Source organism: Pan troglodytes, chromosome 9, assembly GCF_028858775.2.
Source record: "Pan troglodytes isolate AG18354 chromosome 9, NHGRI_mPanTro3-v2.0_pri, whole genome shotgun sequence".
Lineage (NCBI taxonomy): Eukaryota > Metazoa > Chordata > Mammalia > Primates > Hominidae > Pan > Pan troglodytes.
The window spans coordinates 122,314,767-122,341,010 of record NC_072407.2 but is presented as its reverse complement, the minus strand read 5'-3'; the positions used below and the strand labels follow the sequence as shown (position 1 = coordinate 122,341,010).

The 26,244-nt window shown below is 35.6% G+C and overlaps 1 protein-coding gene across 8 annotated transcripts in view; it reads right to left on the bottom strand.

Moving 5' to 3' along the window:
- The window catches only part of ARHGEF12 (Rho guanine nucleotide exchange factor 12), a 152,754-nt gene that overhangs the window by 91,359 nt on the left and 35,151 nt on the right, over positions 1 to 26,244 (bottom strand). Inside the window, exon 1 of one of the 8 annotated variants that reach the window (XM_016922159.4) lies at positions 12,197 to 12,356. The exons of 6 other annotated variants lie outside the window; for them this stretch is intronic. The gene's annotated coding sequence lies outside the window, so the exon portion shown is untranslated. Of the gene's footprint in view, positions 1 to 9,171; positions 9,201 to 12,196; positions 12,357 to 26,244 lie in introns of those variants that run through there. One more of the 8 variants, XM_063784577.1, reaches the window with a different exon arrangement.

The following is a 26,244-nucleotide window of genomic DNA, read 5'->3' as shown; positions in this document are numbered from 1 at the left end:
TCAAATTCTATATATTGAACTTCCAAATCAGATAAAGATTTAAAAAACATAGTTCTAAATAATTCTTGATAACTGCAAAGTATCCTGTGATATGGCTATTTAATTAAGAAGTTCCCTTTTGTAAATATTTAGGCTGGGTCTAATTTTTCAGCATAATAAAGAATGTTATAACAAATATCCTTGTAACCCAAGTTCTATACTCCCCCTTGATTTCTTCCTTGGGATGAATTCATTTATAGTAAGGAATCCAGGTGGGAGTTTGGACTAGAAATGACAGGAGTTTCTGTGGGTACTAGGTAAACAGAAAAGAGAGGACACACTCGTCCCCGAGATCAATCCCATGAACTCATGTCAAATCTTTATGGAAACAGCAGCAGAAGCTGAAGAAGCTTGTTTTGGCAACAGACCTTGTAAGACAAAGGGCCAGGGTAAAATTATTTTAATGCCCAAGTGACAAAGTGTGGCACAAAATCGGTGAGAGAGACTCTCTCCCTATTTCTGTTGAAAGTAGAAAACAAACACACAAACAAAACCCAGGGATATACATAATAGCAATTATTATACTATCCACAAACTGAATAAATGCCCAAAGCTACAATTCATAATATTTTTAGGAGAATTTGTATTTTGTTAATGACAACACCAACACATTGGAAGACTAAATGTAAATGTGGAAGATGCATTTCTTAGGTAGTATGTGAAAAGCACTAAACGCATATAGAGAGTCTCAGTTTCTCTGTATTAAACATGAAAGCAGTCCTAATTGGGAACCATTATATTTGTTGCAGGTTGAATTGTGTTATCTCCAAAGACATGCTGAAGTCTTAACTTCCATACCTGTGGGACTTTATTTGGAAATTAGGTCACTGCCCATGTTTATGGTATCATACCTAAGAAATCTTTGCCTAACCCCAAATCACAAAGATTTACCCCTACATTTTCTTCTAAGAGCTGAGTGACTTTCTATTTTACTTTTAGGTCTACAATATATTTTGTAATAATTTTTATATAGAGTGTGATATCCAATTGAAATCCAATTGTTCCAGCACTGTTTGTTGAAACTGAATTGCCTTTTGCACTTTTGAAAATCAGTTTTCCATATATACGTGGGTCTATTTTTGGAATACCACAGGGGTGAAGTACTCTTTTTGTCACCCATCAGAGGATATATGACACCAATATGACTTAACACTAGTAATGTTAACTTTGGTCATTTGGTTAAGGGAGTGGTTGCTCGACGTCTCCCTGTAAAGTTATTATTTTTCCCTTGCCATATTTTTTTCTTTGAAGAAGTCACTAAGCCCAATCCACACTAGCATCTGAGAGAATTAAGCTCCATCTCCTGGAGGAATAGGAATCTATGTATACTATTTGAAATTTTCCTGTAAGGAAGATTTGTGTTTTCTCACCCATGTATTTATGTAATCATTTTTATCAGTATGGGCTCATGTATGTTTATTTTAGACTTTGAGTTCTAATCCAATACTACGTTATTTATTCTCTTGCTCAAATTCTTCCAGTTTATGCCACTGACATGCTCTCACCCTTCTGTTTGAGCACTTTCTTGTTTGTGGCACTATAAGGCACTCTAGGTTCAACTTGCATTTTCCCTACTGCAGCCTTAGAGTCAACCATTTCTCCAAGGAGCTATTTTATTGGAGAGTGATATTTAGTAACCAAGATCCAGGAGCTGGGTGCGCTCACTGCTACTGAGATGTCACCACTTCTAGGCCCTCTCAGCAGAGAGAGCAGGGAAATCAATGTGTTATACTAACTGGGGTATACATACACATGATATGGTTTGGCTGTGTCCCCACCCAAATCTCATCTTGAATTGTAGCTCCCATAATTCCCATGTGCGGGAGGGACCTGGTGGGAGGTAATTGAATCATGAGGGGGGGGGGGTCTTTTCCCATGCTGTTCTTGGGATATTGAATAAGTCTCACCAGATCTGATGGTTATACAAAGGGGAGTTCCCCTGCACGAGCTCTCCTTGCCTGCTACCATGTAAGACATGACTTTGCTCCTCATTTGCCTTCTGCCATGATTGTGAGGCCTCCCAAGCCATGTGGAACTGTGAGTCAATTAAACCTCTTTCCTTTATAAATTACCCAGTCTCGGATATGTCTTCATTAGCAGTGTGAGAAGAGACTAATACAACATATCTATAATTCTTTCTGTAGCTATCCATATATCTGTATCTATATTAAGCTCAGCATGAGTTCATACTGATATCTCTAATTCTAATCTAATTCCATCAGGTTCATTCCAGTCTTCTCTCTTGCTTCGCTCCTTTGAGACAGTGAGAAACATAGTTACCACCATTTACCATCCATTTACTTACATTGCCTGATTTTTGTAAGGTGAACCAATCTTGCACTCCTGGGATAAACCCTACCCGGTCATTACACACACATACATACACACAGAGTGCATATATATTTTATGTATTTTCCTGTTTTATGTATATGTAATATATATTTACATATTGTATATATATTGTTGGAATTTATAAAATTACCAACCACATTCCATCTAAATTGTTAAATTTATTGCCATAAAGCTATTCATAATGCTCCCTTATCTTTTTTTTTTTTTTTTTTTTTTTTTTGAGCTAGAGTCTTGCTCTGTTGGGCAGGATGGTGTGTAGTGGCACCATCTCAGCTCATTGCAACCTCCACTTCCTGGGCTCAAGCGATTCTCATCCCTCAGCCTCCCAGGTAGCTGGGATTACAGGTTCGCGCCACAATGCCGGCTAATGTTTGTATTTTTAGTAAAGATGGGGTTTCACCATGTTGGCCAGGCTGGTCTTGAACTCCTTGCCTCAAGTGATCTGCCCACCTCGGCTTCCCAAAGTGCTGGGATTACAGGCATGAGCCACAGCACCCAGCCTCCCCTATTTTTTTTAATACCTGAAGAATCTGTAATGATGTCACCTCTTTCATTTATGATATTAGTAATGTGTGTCTTCTCTCTTTTCATCCTGATCAGCTGGCTAGAGGTTTAATAATTTTATTAATTTTCTCAAAAGAACCAGATTTGGGGTTAATGTTCGCTACTGTTTTCCTGTTTTCTGCTTCAGTGATTCCTGCTTTCATCTCTATTTTTTTTTTCTTCTGCTTGCTTTGGTTTTAATTTGCTCTTCTTTTTCTAGTTTCTTAAAATGAAATTGGTCAGGTACGGTGGCTCACACCTGAAATCCCAGTACTTTGGGAGGCCGAGGCAGGAGGATTGCTTGAACCCAGGAGTTTGAGACCAGTCTGGGCAACACAGTGAGACCCCATCTCTACTAAAAAAAATTAGTGGGGCACACCTGTAGTCCCAGCTACTTGGGAGGATAAGGTGGGGACAGCCTGAGCCCAGGAGGTTGAGGCTGTAGTGATCAAACCACTGCCCTTGAGCCTGGGCAACAGAGTAAGACCCTGTCTTAAAAAAAAAAAAAAAGAAGTTGATGTCATTGATTTTAGACCTTCTCTCTTTTCTAATAGGTGTTTAATGCTATAAGTTTTTATGTAATGCTTTAATGGCAACCAACAAATTCTGATATGTTGTGTTTTCATTTTCATCCAATACAAAATACTTGGCCATTTCCTTTTTTATTTCCACTTTGACTAAGAATTGTGTTATTTATTTTCCAATATTTGGAAACTTTCCAGAGATCTTTTATTGATTTCTAATTTTAGTCCATGGTGACCAGGAAACATACTTTGTATGACTTGAATCCTTTTAATTTATTGAAATTTACTTCACAGCCCAGAATTGTGTCTGTCATGGTAAATGTCCCATGTTTGCTTGCAAACATGAAAAAAAAAAAAAGTATTTGGTTGTTGGCTGGAATGTTCCAAAAATGTAATTAAATCAAGCTGGTCAACAGTATTGTTTAAGTACTCTATATCCTTGCTTACTTTATCTACTTTGATCAATTACTGAAAAACGGATACTAAAATAACTGACAATGTTTGTAGATTTGTCTATTTGTCCTTTCAGTTATGTCAGCTTTTGTTACATGAATTTTGATGTTTTGTCATTAGGTGTATACATGCCTAGATATGTCTTCTTTTTAAATTGACCCTTTTATCAGTACGAAATTACTTTTTTTTATCCCTGTTGATATTCTATAATCTTAAATCTCCTTTATCTGATATTAATGTGGTCTAGTTTTCCTTTAACGTAGATTAGCAGGGCACATCTTCTTCCATCCTTTTACTTTTAAACAATGTGTATTTTTAATTTTAAGGTGTGTTTCTTGTAGCATACAGTTGGGCTTTGCTGTTTCATCTAATCTGATAGTCTATACATTTTAATTGGGGTGTTTGGACCATTTACCTTTAGTGTGATTACTAATGTATTTAAGTCTATCATCTTGCTATTTGTCTCATCTGTTGTTTCCCTTTTCTCTTTTTCATCTTTTAAATTAAATTATTTTAATCAACTGATTTTTAAAACAATTTTAATATTCCGTTAATTTGGCTCTCTCACTAGATTTTAAATTATTTGAAGGCAAGGACCACATTCTATTTGATTTTGTATTCTACTTAACTATTATGGTGCTGAGCATACGCCTGACAATTCAATACATTTTTACTACACGAATTCACTCATTCCATACATTTTTATTGAGAACTACAGAGGATATAAGTTACCCCAGAAACCACAGCCTTCCTTTTAAGAGAACTCCGATTTTATTCAGTTATCTACTATTCCTCTCAGAGTCCAGATGACTCAGGTCAAGCCAACCCCATCTGTAGCAACAGTGATGGGCCTTTTTGGCCTAACAGTAATTCCATTCTTGGGTAAGCAATTGGTTCCAAAAAAGCCAATAAAAGTAGAAACAAAGTTCACTGGTGGCATCTATGAAAGTATTTCCTTATTCTTGAGAGAATGATGTGAAACTTCTTTCTCTCCCTCCCACCGAACCTGAGTGAAGAAGCAAGCAGCCTTAACAGCTACTTCGCATTCATCTTTAAGGACTAGTTTAGGATGATGATGATTTTGATGGCAATAGTGTAAAGATGGAAAGCATCTGAGCCCTTGACATAGTTACGTCCCTAAATCAAAAATCTCTGAAGCCTACGTCTAGATTTCTTTTTTATGTGAGCCAGTAAATGCGTTACTGCTTAAGTCAGTTTGACTTGTGTTTTCCGTTACGGGCAGCCAAGTACATACAAAGTTACACAAACACCAACCTATGCCAGGAGGTTCAAGACACTGGAGGTTACGTTAATGAACAGATAAGGTCCTTGCTCTCAAGCAGCTTACATTCCACAGGAGGAAGATAAACTCCACAAAAAAATAATTGTACCAAAGAATTTCAAATCGTGGTAAGTGCTATTAAAAAAAGATATTATTTGACTAAATACATTAATTTAGTTTATTCAAAAAAGACCTTAGAGGCATTTAAGCTGAGACTTAAATGAAGGAGCCAGCCATGGGAAGATGTGGGCCACAGAATTACAGGTAAAGGAAACAGCTAGTACAAGAGTCACAAAGGATAAGCAGATTAATGTATTTGAGAAATACAAAGTCCACTGTGGCTTAAGCATAGAAAATGACCAAGAGAGTAGAAAGTAGTGCTAAAATGAGATCCACAGAAGTAGACAGGGGCCAGCTAATGTAAGAATGTGAGCCACAGAAACAGGCTTAGAGTTTATTCATAATATAATGGAAAACCACTGGAGAGTTTTACATCATGATCTAATTTGAACACTAAGGAAGTTAAGTACAGTCTGTTTACAGTTTATTTTGTCTCAAACATCAAATACTTATGCAGCATCTAATATGTGGAAAACACTGCATAAAGTTTATAATATTGATATATTATTTCTCTCCCTCACTCCTCAAGCAAGAATTTCACATTATGTTGAAGGTAGATTTTTAGAAAAAAGAGAAAAATAAGAAGAAACTAGCAAAGAATGGGAGGCGCTATTAAGTTGTCCTTTCTATCCTAATTTCTCTAGATTATGTCTGAAACTTACAGTTTTTGTTTTGTTTTTTAAAGCATAACAATACTGAGAGGCAATCTGGTAAACTTAGAACTATAGTTCAGCCATTAGTCTCTGCCCAGGCAAGTGTTTCAGCCTTGTTCTAACACAAGTATTTGGATTTTTCCAAGAGCTGATGTCAGGGCTTTTCACAGAGACAGAACAGCATTTATAGGCTAGAGAAGGAAAAAGGGTTTCCCCAGCAGCTATGCTCAATGTGGCCTTTGTACTGCTCTACTGCCAAAGGCAGGAAGACCCTGCTAGATAGAGCTATTTAATTCCTGGAAAAAATTCTACCCTGGGAGGGTGGAGGATGGTGATTGGCCAGATTCCCCATTAAGGAAACAGCTTAATTTTCTATCAAATTAAACCCAAATTTAAATAAGCTCATCATCAGAACAAAGGTTTCTTAATTCTTATTAGAAAAAAATCATTCTGTGGAACTTGTATATAAGGAAGAGATGAACCAGCTAGAATAAACATACATTATAGAGGTAAGGAACAATACAGTAAATTGTGTCACATTTCCTGGGGTTAGCTTCCCTGAAAAATATTCATTTGGGAAGAATGGTTAGGTGAAAAACACTCAAAAGCCTCAAACTACATTTGGTAGTCAAAAATTGTGCTAGGTGATAGCTTCAAACACATCATCCATTATCTATAAGAACAATAATTAACAATTAAAATCGTTACAATAATAGCTAAAACTTAAGTAGCTTTACTTGCATACTTACAGTATCTGCTTTAAGTACTTTTTATGCATTAATTCATTTAATTTTAACAATAATTCTGTAAGTAAAATGTTTAGCCTTGTTTTATTGAAGAGAAATGTGAGGTTCTGAGAAGTTAAGTAACATATACAAGTTATATAACTAGTAGAAGAGGGAGCTTAGATTCAAAACCTCACAGTCTAACTAGAACCCTTGCTTTCAACCCCTGGACTACCACCTTACAAGAGAAACCATTATCATCTTCCCTTTGTACAGTTTTTTATTAATAGTTAACCAAAAGCTTTCACAAGTGAGACTCAGAAAACTAGATCTAGTATAATGACAAGATACGGAGGTAGAAAGGTATTCATATCCCGTTACATAGTTTTAGGAAAAGATAAGCCAATTGAAAGAACTCCCAATCCTACACAATCTGTATCTTCTAATCCCAGAGCTCAGTGGATAATTCAGTTAATATCTATGTGCCATATGGGCAACTTGCCAGCTATACATTTAAAGAGAAACATGTCTCCACCTGAATGGCAACATTCCTGCAAACCACTCATTCCTTCAATAAATATGTGTTCAATTCCAGGTAAAGATGGGAGAGAGCAAAAGCAAATCTATTCCATTAGCATTCCTCAATACTAAAAGCAAAAATAGAAGGCAGGAGGAGCATGAAGGAAATGATTATGATCTCAAACCATTAACTAAAAAACATACTTGCCAAATCTGTTAAATTCTGGAGTGATACCAAGGAAGTCTGGTAGGCTTTGACCAGGAAACGGATTTCCCTAAACATAAAGATCACAGACCTGAAATGCAGACCCAACTATCCTTTGATTGGAAAGGCACTACCCAGGTGTGCGAATAAAACAAAGGAGTAGGGGACACTGTAGAGACCCGGAACAGCAGGAGGAGAAAAAAATAAAGAAAAAATAATATGACACATCCTTAGATTTAGGACACTCCTGGATATCAAAGGGTTATCTGCACTCCCATGTTTTTTGCAGCATTATTCACAATAGCCAAGATTTGGAAGCAACCTAAGTATCTATCAACAAACAAATGGATAAAGAAAATGTGGTACATATACACAATGGAGTACTATTTAGCCATAAAAAAGAATGAGTTCCTGTCATTTGCAACAAGATGGATGGAAATGGAAGTCATTATGGTAAGTGAAATAAGCCAGCAACAGAAAGACAAACTTCACATGTTCTCACTCATTTGTGGAAGCTAAAAATTAAAACAACTGAACTCATGGAGACAGAAAGTAGAATGATGATTATCAGAGGCTGGGAAGGGTAGTGGAGGGTGATTATAGTAAAAAATAGTTTAACTGTACATTAAAAATAACTAAAAGAGTACAACTGGATTGTTTGTAACACAAAAGATAAATGCTTGAGATGAAAGATACCCCATCCACCCTGATGTGATTATTACACATTGCATGCCTATATCAAAATATCTGATGTAATCCATAAATACATACACTTACTAGGTACCCACAAAAATTAAAAATAAAAGACTACCTGAAAATGTATCACAGACCTAAAAGTAAAACCCAAAACTATAAAACTAGAAGCAAAGAGGTGTGACCTTGGGTTAGGCAAATATTTCTTAGATATAGCAAAAGCACAATCTACGAAAGAAAAAATGATAAATTAGAATTCAAACTTTAAAACTTTTGCTCAAGGAAATGTGAATTATATCTCAATAAAAGTATTAAAGAGAGAAAGAGGATGCTAAAAAATGAAAATACAAGCCACAGGCTGGGAGAAAGTATTTCTAAATCATATACCTAAAAGGACTTATGGCCGGGCATGGTGGCTCATGCCTATAATCCTAGCACCTTGGGAGGCTGAGGCAGGCAGATTACTTGAGGTCAGGAGTTCGAAACCAGCCTGGCTAACATGATGAAACTCCATCTCTACTAAAACTAAAACTAGAAATAAATTAGCCAGGCATGGTGGTGGCCACCTGTAATCCCAGCTACTTGGGAGGCTGAGGCAGGAGAATTGCTTGAACTCAGGAGGAGGAGGCTGTAGTGAGCCAAGATTGCACCATTGAACTCCAGCCTGGGAAACAAGAGCAAAACTCTGTCGCTAAACAAAATAAAATAAAATAAAAATAAAAGCACTTATATCCCAAACATATAAAGAACTCTTACAACCCAATAATTAAAAGCTCAATTAAAAACAAGATTTGAACAGACAATCCACAAAAGACATATGGATGATAAAACAGGCACATGAAAATATGTTTAACATTTTTAGTCATCAGATGAAATGCAAATAAAAACTACAATATGATACCATCACACACACAGTAAAATGGCTAAAATTAAAAAGACTGAAAAAACCAACTATTAATGAAGTTGTGCAGCAACTGGAATGTTGCTAATGGGAATGTAACACAATACAGCCACCTGGAAAAACAGTTTGGCAATTTCTTAAAAAGTTAAAATATATACCTACCATATAATCCAGCCATTCCACTCCTGGGTGTTTACCTAAGAGATGAAAGCTTATGTACACACAAAAACTTGTACATGAATGTCCAAAGCAAACTTATTCCTAATAGTCTAAAACTTGAAACAACCCAAATGCCCATCAACAGCTGAATGGATAAACTGTGGTATATCCACACAATGGGATATCATTCAGCAATAAAAAGAAATGAACTACTGATACACAGGAATACAGACAAATCTCCAAATAATTATGCAGAGTAAAAGAGACCACATAAGAAAAGCACAAACTATGTGAGTTCACTTACAAAAAGACATGCAAATTAATCTATAATGACAAGAAAGAAAGCAAGAAAATTCAAACTACTCTATAAGGACCAAAGACAAGTCAATGGGTACACCTGGGGATAGGTGAGGAGGGGTGGAGGGAGGGAGAAATTATGAAAATGCACAAGGAAACCTTTGGGGTGAATATGTTTATTTTCTCAATTGTGGTGATAGTTTCCTAATCGTGTATATACATCAAAACCTATCAAATTATACTCTAACCATAGGCAGTTTATTATACACCAATTACATTTCAATAAAACTGTTAAAACTCTCAAGAAGCCTAATGTTTAAATGAAACAAAACTACCAGTAAACGTTATGTTATACCTTACGAAATATCTTTTAAGCAAAAGACTCAATGGTCTGAATATTTTCTACTCACTGTAAATTTACAGCATTTGAGACTATACAGTGACACATAAACAAAAAAGAAACTCTGCTGCTTTTTTTCTTTGCTTATATGGAATGCTTTAGTAAACTACTTTCAAATAGAACACTGGGTAAACAAACCTATGGTTAGCAAGTTCTATACTACCAATAATTTTGTATGGGGGAATTCCAGCAAACTTCAGATTACTTGACTACACTTGATTGTTTCGTAGGTGTTCTTCTTTTTAAGATTCTTACACTTAGTTCCTTAAAGGATCACTGTAATAGAAAGATTAATAATTTTGGCCCCCAGGGAATCTTTTGGTGTTAAGAATTATGAAGTTACTTATATATTTTGCCAATGTACTATACAAGTCTATTATTCCTATTCATTCATTCAAAAAATTAGTTTATAACTGCATACTATGTAGCCAGGCTCTAGTCTAGGTCCTTGTGACATATTTGGGGGAAGGGAAGAAGGAAGATGACAGACAGTAATAATCTTAATAAATAGATGTATATTGTATGTAATATGTTAGAAGATGATATGCACTCTATCACCCTCCCCCCCCACCACACACAATCCAACATGTACAGCACATTATGAAGGATCAGTAATGGAAACTAAATATAATAAAAACACTAAAGTAATGAGAATTGTTTCCATAGACCATATGTGAAAATCTCTTACACTGAATAGAATCATGAACCAAGGTTGCCTAGTCCAACCCTCACACTTTACAGACGATGTTAAATGATTTGCTCAATCACTCAGTTCTTGGCATAGATTAAAGATTAGGATCCCTATCTCCTTTTCACTCATGGTATCACTATTTGTGATGTCAAATAATCATGATAAAATGCTTTAATCTACTCATATACAAACAGTGGAAAGAGCTTTAGAGTCTGACTGACCCAGGCTTCATCACTTCATGGCTTTGTTACTTATGGTAAATCACTTAATCTCTCAAAATGTAAATTTTCTCATCTATAAAAGAGAATGACAATTTTTGTTTGCTTGTTTGGACTAATGTGCATATGATAACAAGAATGACAATAATTTCGTGACTAGGTTGTTATGAGGATTAAATGTAGTAGCTTATGTAAAACACCTACATGTCAGTACAAAAATATATAACACTGCAATACTTATATGCTTGCACCAAAAATGGTACATCATATGCATGAGTTTTTTATATCCTTTACTAGACTATAAACCTGATATACATCTAAAGAACCTAGCATAATGTAAATGCTCAGTAAGAATTTGTTAATTTGTTAATACTTCTGAGGAGTCAAACAGCTTTCAAAATGTGGCAAACAGTATGATAACTCATATCACCATGATGGAAATAATCAACTTAACTGAAAGCTCCATAGTACGCTTCAACATGTTTTCAGTCTGTCTTTCCTAAATAGAGAAGTCTGTAGCACTTAAATGCTTTTTAATGTCATAAATTAGGGTCCTAGCTCTTTCTGTCCACAAGAAAATAATTCTCACTATGAAAAATACTTTCAAGAGAAAACCAAAAATATCTTCAGCATTTTATATTACTTCTTTTCACATTCATCCCTTGGTTCCTGTATTTACAGCTATAATTGGAAAGAAAAAGAAAGCAGAATGCAATTCCAGTGCCATCACAGCAACTCGGCAGCTTCTTCAAATTTATAATCAACATTTTAGCTGACAAGAGCAAAAATACCACAAACTGAACAAAGGATAAAATAATTCAAGTTGATAAGATTGTTTGGTGCCATGGATACCACCTTTTCCAATGATTATATATTTCAATTTAGTTTCCAATGCAAAAACAGGAAGGTTACTCTGTAAAAACACTCCCTTCCCCCACTGTAATATTAATCCCCACCCCCTATATCCCATCCATGGTCTCTTGGGTATCAAAGGGAAACAACCATCCTGAAGCATGAGATAATTAAATCACAATTCACAGAATAATACGTCAAAGTCTCTAAGATTCAAGAGAGGTTATGCCAATTCAGTTCTAAAAAGGTAACATAAGAATGCTGCATCCTATTCTTTTGAATAAAGATATCCTTGCAATGCTGGATGTAAAAACCTTTGTTCTAAAGCTAAGCAATTAAGGCACGGGTTTTCAAAACTAGGAATTTTCTTCCTTAGGTCAAATTAGGTTTTTTAAAACATGATAAAAATCCTAAAAGCTGTTGTGAGAAATAATAATGAACAATGTAAAAATATCCTTTTCCTTTTTATTTTATTCCTGTTACAGGTACATCCCTTTCACTGAAGCTATTTTTCTACCATTTTGCTCCATTTTATACACGACCCAGAAAACAAAGACTGCAGTAGATTACCTGGATCACCGGACAAATCAGCAGACAAGCAAAAGCTCAAAAGGCTCGTTTCCATGGAGTAGAAGAAAATGAAATCCTCACCAAAATACCACTCCCTTAGCAATCCTAAGCTTTTTCTTTATATATACATTCGACATCCTTGGAAAGGCATTTGTCAGATGATTTTACTGACCACAAGAGGGATGATAAGAAGAAACCCCACCTCTTCTCCCACCCCCAATCATCTACCATCATCATTCGAAGCCCAACACTGCGCTGCTAATGGAAAGACAGAGAACAGCATCCATGTACATTTCCCTAGACTATCACTCAGGAAAATATATATAATATAAAGAAAGCAAGGATTTGGCTGATAATTCTCTAGCAGAACGGGCCAAATACCTCTCATAAAATTAAAAATACTTGCAAAAAAGATCCAATTATAAAGCCACAAAAAAACCCTAATTTTCTTCTTGAGTACAGCATGATTTTTAAATTGGGAATTTCCCAAATACAGTGCCAAAAAATGGAGTCCCTCAAATACCTTAAAATTCGGTTGTTGTTACTGCTCCTTTTCCTAAAGCCAGATAAACCAAATAAGTTAGGATTTACCAAAAAAAAAAAAAATCCCCTTTTGTTGCTAGTATTACCCCTTCAAAGAGAATCTGGGACAGGAGGTGGGAGTAGAGGAGAAACAGATTTAAACATGGGGGGAGGAAAAATATTTTCTGCCCCAATAAGCCTAATTAAATCTGTAAGCAAGACTGGGAGGATTGAAATTTCTTCATGCTACTCTGTCTGTTTGTGTTTGATTATTGTGAATCTTCCCAGGTCTCAAACTATGCCCTAGGCATTATGTCTGGCATTCTGTTAACTAGCAGCCTGGCCTCTTACAGTAGAATGAGGGAGGAACAAGAGACAAACTCATGCAATCTAATCCCTAGAAGCCATGTAATTTTGCTAAAACAATAATTTGCCTCAAACACTGCTCTAAAAAATGCATTGCTATACTAAGAAGACTCAGCCTCTACTTTCCTTTTCTGAAGCATCAACCCAACTTGACAATTTGCAGGCACACAATTTCTGGGATCAATATATAAGTAACGAATGAAAAACATGTTGTTTTACAAAACATATTCCTTAAAACATTTGAATACATCTAATTTTAAGTTAAATCCCAGTAATCACTCTATCCACATAAATTATAGCTCAAGGTTCTGTGAATTTTGAAGGAAATCACAGAACCTCAAAACTACAGTTAGTGATCTATGAAGAATCAGCTTTCAGAAAACATATACCTTGGCAAAGGCAGTCGCCTTGTAAGTAGTTACTAAAGAAGTAGTTACTGATTAAGAAAATAGTCTAGATTTGCTAAAAACAAATCAGACTAGGCTACTGACTGTGGCTATCATTAGACTTCCTCCACCTATACCGAGGTCTCAGTTTCTCTGATGCTTGGCACTTTCTGACCAGCCCAAGTATCCTAAGAAACACGAAGCTACCCATATGTCAAAGCCTGTGTTGGCTGATGAGGCAATTTCTCACACAGGACAGCTTAGAACTTGAAGCCAACTAATTTCATGTCTCAACATCTCTATCATCCTAGATCACCAAACAAAACTTTAGTCATCCATTAATCATGTGACATATCTAACAAAATCTTCCACTGTTCCCCTCTCTATCAAACTTTTTCACTGTGTACTCTAGGACAGGGGTCTCCAACTCCTGGGCCACAGATAATACTGGTCCATGATCCGTTAGGAACCAGGCCACACAGCAGGAGGTGAGCAAGTGAAGCTTCAGCTGTATTTACAGCTGCTCCCCATCACTCGCATTACCACCTGAGCCCCACTTCTGTCAGATCAGTGGCAGCATTAGATGCTCAGAGGAGCAGGAACCCTATAGCGAACTGCGCATGAGAGGGATCTAGGTTGCACACTCCTTATGAAAATCTAATGCTTGATGATCTGTCATTGTTTCCCATCACCCACAGATGGGACCGTCAAGTTGCAAGAAAACAAACTCAGGGTTCCCACTGATTCTACATTATGGTGAGTATATAATTATTTCATTATACATTACAATGTAATAATAATGAAAATAAGGTAGAGAATAAATGTAATGTGCTTGAATCACCCTGAAACCATCCCACTACTGCCCTCCCCCGAACACCCTCCCAGTCCCATTGAAAAACTGTCTACAACAAAACCAGTCCCTGGTGCCAAAAAAGTTGGGGACCACTGCTCTAGGACTCTTGCTACAAGAAACCAAACACCACTACACTCTTAACTTCTTCACAGAATGCACTCCAAACGCTGCCTTCACCAACACCTGGCTCTCCCCCAAAGGCACTGTTTCCCTTTTTTTTTTTGAGACGGAGTCTGGCTCTGTCGCCCAGGCTGGAGTGCAGTGGTGCGATCTCCGCTCACTGCAAGCTCCACCTCCTGGGTTCGCGCCATTCCCCAGCCTCAGCCTCCCAAGCAGCTGGGACCACAGGCGCCCACCACCACGCCTGGCTAATTTTTTGTATTTTTAGTAGAAATGGGGTTTCACCATGTTAGCCAGGATGGTCTCAATCTCCTGACCTCGTGATCTGCCCACCTCGGCCCCCAAAGTGCTGGGATTACAGGCGTGAACCGCCTCGCCCGGCCCCCTTACTGCCTTTTCTAATGGAAGCCACCCCTTATTCCAAACCCCAATGCTTTCAGAGCCCAGAAGAAATTTACAATTTTCTTAATTTTTCTGAATATCCAAATAACCAATGCACATATAAAAAGGTGCTCAACTTTAAGGAAATGTAAATTAAAACCACAATGAGAGAGAGAGAGAAATAGAATGAATGAATACATACAGTACTCATGAAGACATTAAGCACCTAGAAACTACATCCGCTGATCAGACTATAAATTGGTACAATCACTCCAGAAAATTACTTGGTACAATCAGCTAAAGCTGTACCAGCGAATTCCACAACTAGGCAGAAATGTATATGTATGTTCACAAAAATACATGTCTGTGAAGGTTGCTAAACAGCACTGTTAGTAACAGTCCCAAACTAGAGCTATCTAAATGTCCATCTGCAGTAGAATGGATTTTTAAAACTGTAGTTTATTCACACATTAGAATATTAATCAATAATGCAAATGAATTATGACCACTCAAAATATACAGATAAATGTCATAAACAATTCAAAAGAAAGATGCTAGATTAAAAAGGAGCACATACTGCACAACTCCATTTCTATAAAGAACAAAAGCAGTCAAAAGTTAAACACAGAGTTACCATACGACCTACAATCATACTCTTAGGTATTTACACAAGGGACTTGAAAACTTATATCCATGCAAAAACCTGGCCATGGACATTTACAGCAGCTTTACTCCTAATGCTAAAAACTGAAAGTAACTACAATGGCCTTTAATGGGGGAATGAAAAAACAAATTATGATTCATCCACACAATGGAATAGTACAACAATTTTTAAAACAAATGAACTATTAATTTACACAACATGGATGAATCTTAAATACATTTTACTACATGAAAGAAGCCCGAAACAATCTTTGGATTTTTCATGTATTTTACTACATGGAAAAATCCAAAGACTGTATCATTCCATTTATACAACACTCTGGAAAATGCAAAAGTAGAGACACAGAAAATAAATTAGTAGTTGCTAGGGACTAGAGGAGAGGAGAGTGTACTACAAACGGGATGCACGGGGGACATTTAGGGTGCAGGATCTGCGCTGTACATTAGGGTGGTGAATACATGACCCATTGCATTTGTCTGAACCCACAGAATGGCACAGTACAAAGAGTGAACTTCAACAAATGTTAACCAAACAACAACCACTAACATCAACCAAAACGTCAGAGGATCCCAAGATGAAATGTGGATTGCGACAAATGAAACTAACTGCATTACAAATGTATGACATAACTTCACTGAAGGGGCGGTGAAAAAGGAGCTAACCTAACAAACTTTGGAACACGGTGTTTTGACTTGAAATTGTAAGGCTAATGACAAAAGAAACTGTACATAAATACTGTACTCATGGGGTATGGGGTAATAATTCTAAATTTGCTTTTCATGTGTACATAGGTTGAAAAAATAAGTGGATGGATAATGCGGTGGCTGGAGCCAGGTTTCTTATGGTCAGACAAGGAAGTCACAGATTAAAAAGGAGGACTAGAGTGAACCTTGTGGTACTGGATTATAATCAGAGACATCAATATCAACTCATGTTTAACTTAACATATATGCCAACTGATACATATAGAAACAATTAGAGATGTATGTGTATACATGGGTTAGTATTCACACAGATATTACCTAGCTCTGTCCCCTGAGAGGGCCTAAAAGCAACGATACTCCAATAGCAATGAGCACACCTAGTAACTACATTTTGGTTCCTAAATAAAAGGAATGCTAGTTCCTTCAAATGGCTGATTCTACAGCTGATGCAAAGAAAATACAAGATGAGCCTGGAGCATCTTCTAGTACCACATCAGGAGATGTTCAAAAAACAAAAGGATAGGGGCATATGAACAGTAACCGGAAAACCTTCCCAATAGCCAAAGTTGGAACAATTTAAGCAAAAGAAAAGAAACCTAGCATTAGAACTCAAAGTATAAAATAAACATACATGAGTCCATACTGATATAAATGACTGAATAAACAGATAAATGTGGGGAAAGATCCAAATCTTCCTTACAGAAGAATTTCAAACCATATATGTAGATATCTCCCCCTTCCTAAAGTGTGGGTTGGACTTAGTAATGTGTTTCCAAAAAACAGAGTATAGTGAAGAAACCTAGCAAACACTATCTTAACCAAGTGGTCATGATTAACATCACCAGTGATGCCACGTGGACATCATGCACCCCTGATGAGAGGAAAAGAGGATTCTTTCCAAAAACGCATAACCCAGTCTAATACTGAGAAACAGCAGCAAACGCAGACTGGGGGACATTCTACAAAGTCCTCGGGGATGGCAAGGTCGTGACAAACAAGGAAAAACTGAGAAACTGTCACAAACCAAGAGACTGGGGAAACATGAAAACTACAAGCAATGTGGTATCCTAAATTTGATCCTAGAACAGAAAGAGGCCATTAATGAAAAAGCTGGAAAAATCCAAATGAAGTATGAAGTTTAGTTAACAGTATGTACTAAGGTTGGTTTCTTAGTTTTCACAGATATACCACAATAATGTAAGATGTCAGCAATCAGGAAAACTAGGTGTAGGGTATATGGGAACTCTACGTGAATTTTCTGTGTTATTTATGCAATTTTTCTCTAAATAAAAAATTAATCCAAAAAAAGTTTAAGGATTAGTCTATGGTACTAGAAGTCAGAATAGTGGGTACTCTCAGGGGGCAGTGAATTTAATTGCTGGTTGAAAACATTTCCACAAAGAAAACTCACTTCACTGGTGAATTATCACAAGCATTTAAAGGAAGAGATAACAATTCTACATCTGACAAATGAAAGTGAAAACACATGACACTTCCCAAAAAATTTTCTGAGGCCAACACTGTCTCAGTATCAAAACAAGGCAATGACATTACAAGAAAACTAAACACAAATATCCCTTAGGAACAAAGGAACAAGAACAATCATCAAAATATTAGTAAACCAAATCTATCAATAAATAAAAAGAATAATACATAATACATAATAAAGAGACCATTAGGATAAACCAAATGGGGTTTATCCTAAGAATGCCAGGTAGGTTTAACACTCAAAAATCAATGTAATTCACTGTATCACCAGTCTAAGAAAGAAAAGCCTCAGATGAAAATACCTCCTGGCAAATTAAAAAAAAGAAAGAAAACAGAAAAGCCATATGATCATCTAAACAGATACAGAAACAGCATATGACTAAATTCAATATCTGTTAATTATAAAATTTCTTACAAGCTAGGAATAGAAGGTAACTTCCCCAAACTGATAGAGTACGGAAAAAAAAAAAAAATCGTACTTAATGGTAAAATACTGAATGTTTTCCATGAGATTGAGAACAATGAAAAGATGTCTACATGTCTGCTTTCACCACTTCTTTTAACATTTCAGCCAAATGAGTAAGACAGTGAAAATAAATATATAAAAGGCTTACATCTTTTAAATGAAAGTAAAACTTTTTAATAACATGACATTATGGAAAACTCCAGAGATCTATATAAAAAAAGCACCAAAAAGCAAGTTTAGTAACAGTATGTAAGATCAACATAGAAAAATCAATTGTATTTCTATATATTATTAAAGAATTAAAAATTAATTTTAAATGCTATTTATAACCTCAAAACACATAAACTTAACAAACCATGTGCAAACCCTGTATGCTGAAAACTATGTAATGTTTATAGAGAAATTAAAGAAGACTACTAAATTAATGGAGAGAAAGATTATGCCAGTGGATTGGGAGACCTAATTTAAGATGTCAATTCTCCACATTCTGATCCAGATTCAACACAACCACAAAATCTCAGCCTGTTTTCTGTAAATAGAAATTGACATGCTGACTCTAACATTCATATGGAAATGCAAAGATCTAGAAGAGCCAAAACAATTTTTAGGAAAACAACAAAATTGGAAGACTTATATTACCTTATTTAAAGACTTAAAGCTAAGGTAATAAATAAATCAATATGTTCAGGCATTTTGATCAACAGAACATAATAAAGAAACCATAAATACAACTATGCATAGACAGTCTATTAAGTTTTTAACACAGATGCCAAAGCAATTCAATGGGAAAAGGACAGTCTTTTCTGCAAATGGTGCTGGAAAACATGCCAAAACACGCACAAACTTTAATCCTTACCTCACACCATATACAAATGTTAACTTGATATGAATCATAGGCCTAAACATAAGAGCTAAACTATACAACTTCTAGAAAAAATTAAGAGAACATTTTCTGCAACCTTGGGTTAAGTCAAGATATTTAAGATAGGGACCAAGAAGCATGAATACAAAATAAAAAGTTGATAGACTGAACTTTATCAACATTAATAACTTATGCTCTTTGAAAGGCATTGTTAAGGAAATAAAAGGACAAGCCACAAACAGAAAGAAAAACATTTTCTAAATGTAACTGACAAAGGACCCATACCTTACCTCTCAATAAGACAAAGACAAGCCAACTTCTTAAAAGACTTGAACAGACACTTCACAAAAGAGAACAAAAGGTCAATAAGCAAATGAAAAGTCCTCAATATCATTCATCATTAGAGAAATGCAAATAAAAAGTAGAGTGAGATGCCATTCACACCCACTACAATGACTAAAATTAAAAAGACTGATACTACCAAGTGTTGATGAGGATGTAGAACAAGTAAAACTCTTCTACATTTCTAGTGGGAATGTAAAATGACAGAGGCACTTTGGAAAACAATTTGGCAGTTTCTTATAAAGTTAATCAAGGCCAGGTGTGGTGGCTCATGCCTGTAATCCCAGCACTTTGGGAGGGTGAGGTGGGAGGATCCCTAACCAAGGCTGATCCAAGACCAGCCTGGACAACATAGTGAGACCCCATCTCTAAAAAAATTAAGAATTTTTTAAAAGTTAATATATATTTACCATATGACTCAGCAATTCTACTCTGAGATGTTTACCAAAGAGAAAGAAAAATATATGCCACACAAAAACTTACAGGAAAATGTTCAGATGTATTCAAAATAGCCAAAAACTGGAAACAATCCAAACCTCCACCAACAGGTCAATGGATAAAGAAACTGATTTATTCACACAATGTAATACTATTATGGTAAGAAAAAGGAACAAACTACCATTATATGAAACAATTTGGATGCATCTGAAAAGTATTAAGCCTAAAAAAAGAGAAGAAAGGCTGGGCATAGTGGCTCATGCCTGTAATCCCAGCACTTCGCAGGGGTCAGGGCAGGAGGATCACTTGAGCCCAGGAGTTTGAGGCCAGCCTGGGCAACACAGCAAGACCCCATCTCTACAAAATACTAAAAAATTAGCTAGGTGTGGTGGTGTGCACCTGTGTGGTCTCAGCTACTTGGGAGCATGAGGTGGGAGGATCACTTGAGCCCAGGATATTAAGCCTGAAGTGAGCTGTGTTTGCGCCACTGTACTCCAGCCAGCCTGGGAAACAGAGACTGTCTTTAAAAAAAAAAGAGAGACAGAGAAGACAGACACAGAAAGATTACATACTGTACATGATTTCATTTACATGAAGTAGAAAAGGCAAAACTATTGTGACAGAAAGCAGAGACAATTTTTTGGGGTGATGGAAATGTTATATATCTTAACTATGCTGGTTGTGGTGGTTAAAAAGTATACACACTTGTCAAAGCTCATCGAAGTACACACTTAAAATGAGTGAACTTAAGGAAGTCAGTATATCAAAGAGGCCTGCACTCCTATCTTTATTGATGCACTATTCACAATAGCCAAGATTTGGAAACAACCTAAGTGTCTATCAACAGACAAATGGATAAAGAAAATGCGGTACATATACACAATGGAGTATTATTCAGCTATATAAAACAATGAGATCCCGTCACTTGCCACAATATAAATAGAACTGAAGGTCATTATGTTAAGTGAAATAGGCCAGACACCAAAAGACAAACTTCACATGCTCTCATTCATTTGTGGGAGCTAAAAATTAAAACATCTGAACTCACGGAGATAGAAAGATGTTTACCAGAGGCTGGGAAGGGTAGTGGGGGGTTGGGGAAGTTGGGATTGTTAAAGGATACAAAAATATAGTTCGACAGAATAAGATCTAGTATTTGATAGAACAGGGTGATTACAGTCAACCATAATTTATTGTACATTTAAAAATAACTAGAAGAGTATAATTGGAATGTTTGTAACATAAAGAAAGAATAAATGCTTGAGGTAATGGATACCCCATTTACCTTAGTGTGATTATCATGCATTGTATCCCTGTCTCAAAATATTGCATGTAATCCATAAATATAAATACTTATGTCCATAAAAATTAACAATAATATAATGGTGAATTTTATATGTAAATTATATCTCAGTCTATTTTTTAAAAGATAAAATGAAGGAAATAAGTCTCAGTGTCTAGAATTTAAATTGCAGATAAACTGACCAGCCTCTCTAACTTCCTACTTAAAATAGGAACCTAAGTTGTTCCCTTAGATAAACAAAATCTTTAGAATTCGACAGGAAAGGAAAGCTTTATTTCAAAAATACAATTTGAAAATACAATCTGAACATTTAAAAAATCTAATTCTCAACTCTGAACACATTATTTGTAAAAAAAAATTTAACATTTCAATGAGCAGTATATCAATATGATGATTTATTTAATAACTAAAGCCCAAGCAATTACCAGAGCAATTAACCTAACTAGGATATGCCTACCAGAACATTCCAATACTTTACACTGGAGAAATCTGATAAACATTATTTTGGTGATCAAGGTCATCATCAATAGTCACATATCATGTTAGCGGTAAGTACCTTTGGCATGAGTTGATGAAGATGTCACTTTACCTCTGTGATCTTCCTTCCAACAACCCATACTCCAGTCAAATCGTAAGAAAAACATCAAGCAAATTCTAATATAGGGGCATCCTACAAGAAACCTGACCAGTACTCATTTGAACTGTCGAAACCATCAAGAACAAGAAAAATCTGAGAAACTGTCACAGCCAAGAGGAGGCTAAGGAACATGACAAACTAAATATAATGTGGTTTCTGAGGAAAGAAAAAGAACAATAGGTAAAAACTAAGGAAATCTGAATAAACTACAGACTTTAATTAATATTAATGTTAACACTGGTTCAGTAACAAATGTACCATACAAATGTAATATGTTAATAATAGGGGACTCTGAGCATGCCTATGGGGTATATGTTATTTTCTAGCTTCTCATTTTCGGCAAATCTAGCCCTGTTCTCAAAAACAAACTTTTTATTTAAAAAAAAAAAAAGGCCACCCCATCAGAACTTGGAACACTACAGGTAAAGGAAAAGTTGCAAAGGGGAAAGGAACAAAGAAAATAATTGTACGGGTGCTTTTTTTAAGAATATCATTACAGTGTTGGTAGAAAATATTGTAAAGCTCTTTTTTTTAACCATTTAATGGAAAAAGAGAAAACATAAAAGGAAAGGTCAAAAAGATGATCTAACAGGGATGTTAAAAATACTTCCCAATGCTTATACAGCTGTACTGGTGTTCTGACGTCAATCTCAAGACTCCCATGGATTATACCAACAATTCACTCTTTGGTGTTTGCTGTTTAAGTTTCAAAGTAAAACCAGTTGTTAATGAATGTTCACAGTTTCCATGATAAGAAGACTCACTTTGCCTAAAACCTGAGACATACAGTGGCTAACTGTGGCAGGAGGAAGGGCAGAAAAAGAGAGGGTCATTCTGGGCATGTTTATTTGAGTTTAAATTAAGTCTTCTCTCTTAGCTCTTTGGACCATTCATCTACCCATTCTTTATTTTCACTGAGAAACTAAAGTGAAAATACCAATCTCGTTCATTTTGTTGACAAATCTGAAGATTTTGTGGGTAAAAGCAAATTACTAGTATACCCTTCTAAGAGTTGATATCCAAAAATGTATGAAATTTCAAAGTACAGAATACCTGTATATTGTATGGTAGATTTAATTTAATAGAGCTATGTTAGTAATTTGAATCATTAATATGTATGACTCAATGTAATGAATTAGTCATAAAAGCATAATCTTTGCTGTAACCATCATATACGTTTTTCACAATTTAAAAAGAAAAGTTTTTAAAAAATATTTATTTTTTTTCTATGTTTGCAAGTTCATGAGAACTGAGATCATTAAACTAAAATTCACGAGGTCAATTCTGCATACTGGAAGTTAACTTGTACTATGCTGTATTAGAGTAAAATCACTTTTATCACAACACATATTTAAAATCCGTAAGGCCGTCTACCCCAGAGGAGATTGATTCTTAGCCTTGTAAACCTTTAAGGCCAAGAAGAAAAATCAGCTGGAGAGCTCAGTAGCTCAATGAAGCTGTTTTCATCAAATGTCATAATGTTCACACACATATTTAGCCACAAACAGTAACCCAACTGTATTGCCAGAAGTACCCCCCTACTTTTTATAGGTGCTTAAATAAAAATGAATGAACGTTTCTTCTGTATCCCTGGATAAAATTTCCCCAGCAATGTCAAAACTGCTGAACTGTGAGATATCTTTAAAAACTTCTAACTAGGCAATTCCTTTTTATGAAAAAAAGCATATCTAGAAGTCATAACATCTCTCCTACACTAAACAATGGTTATACTCTGAAATGATCATAGGGAAAGGAAACAGGAGGAACCATGCTTGGTTAACCAGCCACTAGATGGAAAGACATTTAGCTATGGGTGTCCATAAAAATACATTTTTTGGCCGGGTGCGGTGGCTCACGCCTGTAATCCCAGCACTTTGGGAGGCCAAGGCGGGCGGATCACCTGAGGTCGGGAGTTCGAGCCCAACCTGACTAACATGGAGAAACCTTGTCTCTACTAAAAATACAAAATTAGCTGGGCATGGTGGTGCATGCCTGTAATCCCAGCTACTCAGGAAGCTGAGGCAGGGGAATCACTTGAACCCTGGAGGCAGAGGTTGTGGTGAGCCGAGATCGCGCCATTGCACTCCAGCCCAGGCAACAAGAGCGAAACTCCGTCTCAAAAACAAAAACAAAAAATCCATTTTTCATATTTTAATTATTTTCTCAAAGTAAGTTTCTTAAATTGCCACCATTATCAAGATAATAGTTGCTCCCTGAAGAGAATATGGGGGAAAAAAACATAGAAGGGGGAAAAAAACATAGAAAGGTGAAAAAAACCCAAAGTCCTACCATCCATCATTATTCTACTAGTTAAATAAATCATTATACAATTATATAATAGAATATTGTACCAATAATAGAAATACATTTCCAAGTTAGAAATACATTTCCTAACTAGATGTTAATTCATTCACCAAATATGTATTGAGCATCTATTACGTGCAGGCACTGTTCTAGGTGTTGGGAACACAGCAGTGGATAAAACAAACATCCCTCATTTCACTCTTTTGTGTTTTGCTGCCATAATATTATATAGAACATTGTAGAGAACAGAATGTTGTATAGCCACAGAACATAGGTACTCACATGGAAATAAAACATATTTTAAAAAGTATATTGTTAAATGAAAATGTCAAGCTACAAAACAGCACCTATGGGGTGATTTCATTTGTGTAAAGGAAGTTAATGGTGGCTACCTCAGGTAAATCATATTAAACAACTGGGAGAGGGGAGGGGCCTTGTCACTTTATATCTTATATGGTTGAAAAGGATTGGCCTTGTCACTTTATATCTTATATGGTTGAAAAGGATTAATCTAAACTGTATTTTATTACTAAAGCTGGTAACAGGTCAGTGAAGGTTCATTAAGCTATTCTAATTTTTATCTATGTCAGAAATTTTATATAATGGTTATTTTAAAGCATTGTTATACTTAGAAAAAATTACTTCTAAGAAAAAAATCTTGTTTCAGTTTAGATTATACTGGTAATACGGAATAGCTTTTTTCAACATTTATTATTAATAGCTTATTTTGTGCATTTATTTTTAATTCTAGGGGTAGGTTCCTCAGTTAGAGTGACCTTAAGCAGAAAATTATCAATAAGTTACAGTTTGATAATTTTTAAAAACTTCACATCTGAAGTCCTATGAAGTAGACATGATAAGAGATATTGGGGATAAAGAGACAAAAGCTAAGGTAGAGAAGCTATATAACTTTTCCAAGCTTGTTCAGCTAACAAATGGTAGAGCCTGGATCTGAACTCAGGCCTATCTTATCATAAATCCTGTCTGCTTTTTACAAAAAGTTGAAAAATTATAGGGAAAAAAAGCCCCATAAAAACTGAGCACCTGCCTTACCATATAAAAAATAAGCTTCAGTCTTCCATAAATACATCTTTCAAATGCAGAAAGTTAACCTAGGATTCCTTTGGTTACTTGCCTAGATGTATTTGAGAGCAGAACTGCATTATACAAAGCAAACTAGTTAATAACACACTGGTAGAAAGGCTTGTCAGAAAGAACTTTGTACTGGGCCAGTATATGACAGGGTATAGTGAAGCACAAATAACTACAATCCAGAGGCATTACATAATTTCAAGCCAATGTTAAAGATGGTATATCTATATTAGAACATATAAATATTTTGGTTCCTGAATTAAAAAAAAAAGATCAGAGGAGATCAGAGAGTAAACAGTTCTAATCAAACTCAGATTGCAGTGCTTAATAGTGTTAAGTAAAATAGAGATTGCTTTGGATTCATTTGTAACTAGAAGGCATTTTTACTGTACTAGTGGTTACCTTATAGTTACTATTACTTTATCTAATGTTCCCTTGGAAGTTTCAGCATATTACCAAAAATTTTAGTATTCAAAAGTTCATATGTGTTAACACAAAAATGTTGAAAGCATCACTGCTCTAGGTTATAAACCAGCTCAGTGCCTGACAAATTAGATCATAAGCTATCTAAATAAACTTGGTTTAGTTTTTCCAAAGAAATCAGTTTTGGTGAGTGCTGCTTTCTGCTTTCCCCTCAGATTTTTAGTAACGGTCATTCAAAAAACTATTTGAAAAAGTGCTCTTTCACTTATGAAACTGTTGTAGCAGATATTGTTCCCAATATTGTCTTGAAACCTTGGTGAACAGTATTTTTTTAATTTAATGGGAGTAAAATTAGGTTTGTCTCAAAGGAGGAAATACATCCAACAATAGAACCAAATCATATTTACCTTATTCCCACAGAATCCTGAAAGCAGAGAGGCTTAATTACAATGGCTGTATTAGCCCTCATAATTATCATATTTGCACTGATCTCACTGTAATAACTTGATTTTCTATTTTTAACATCTTTAACTGAGGTGAGTGTATGTTCACGTGCCCTTTACTATAAACCATTTCACATCCTTTTTTAGGAAGTGGGGTATAAGGGTTATAATCTTTAAGAGTCAAAATAATAAGTTTATGTATTAAGGTATTCTTCTTTAAAGACAGTTTTTTGTTTTTTGAGACAGAGGTTCGC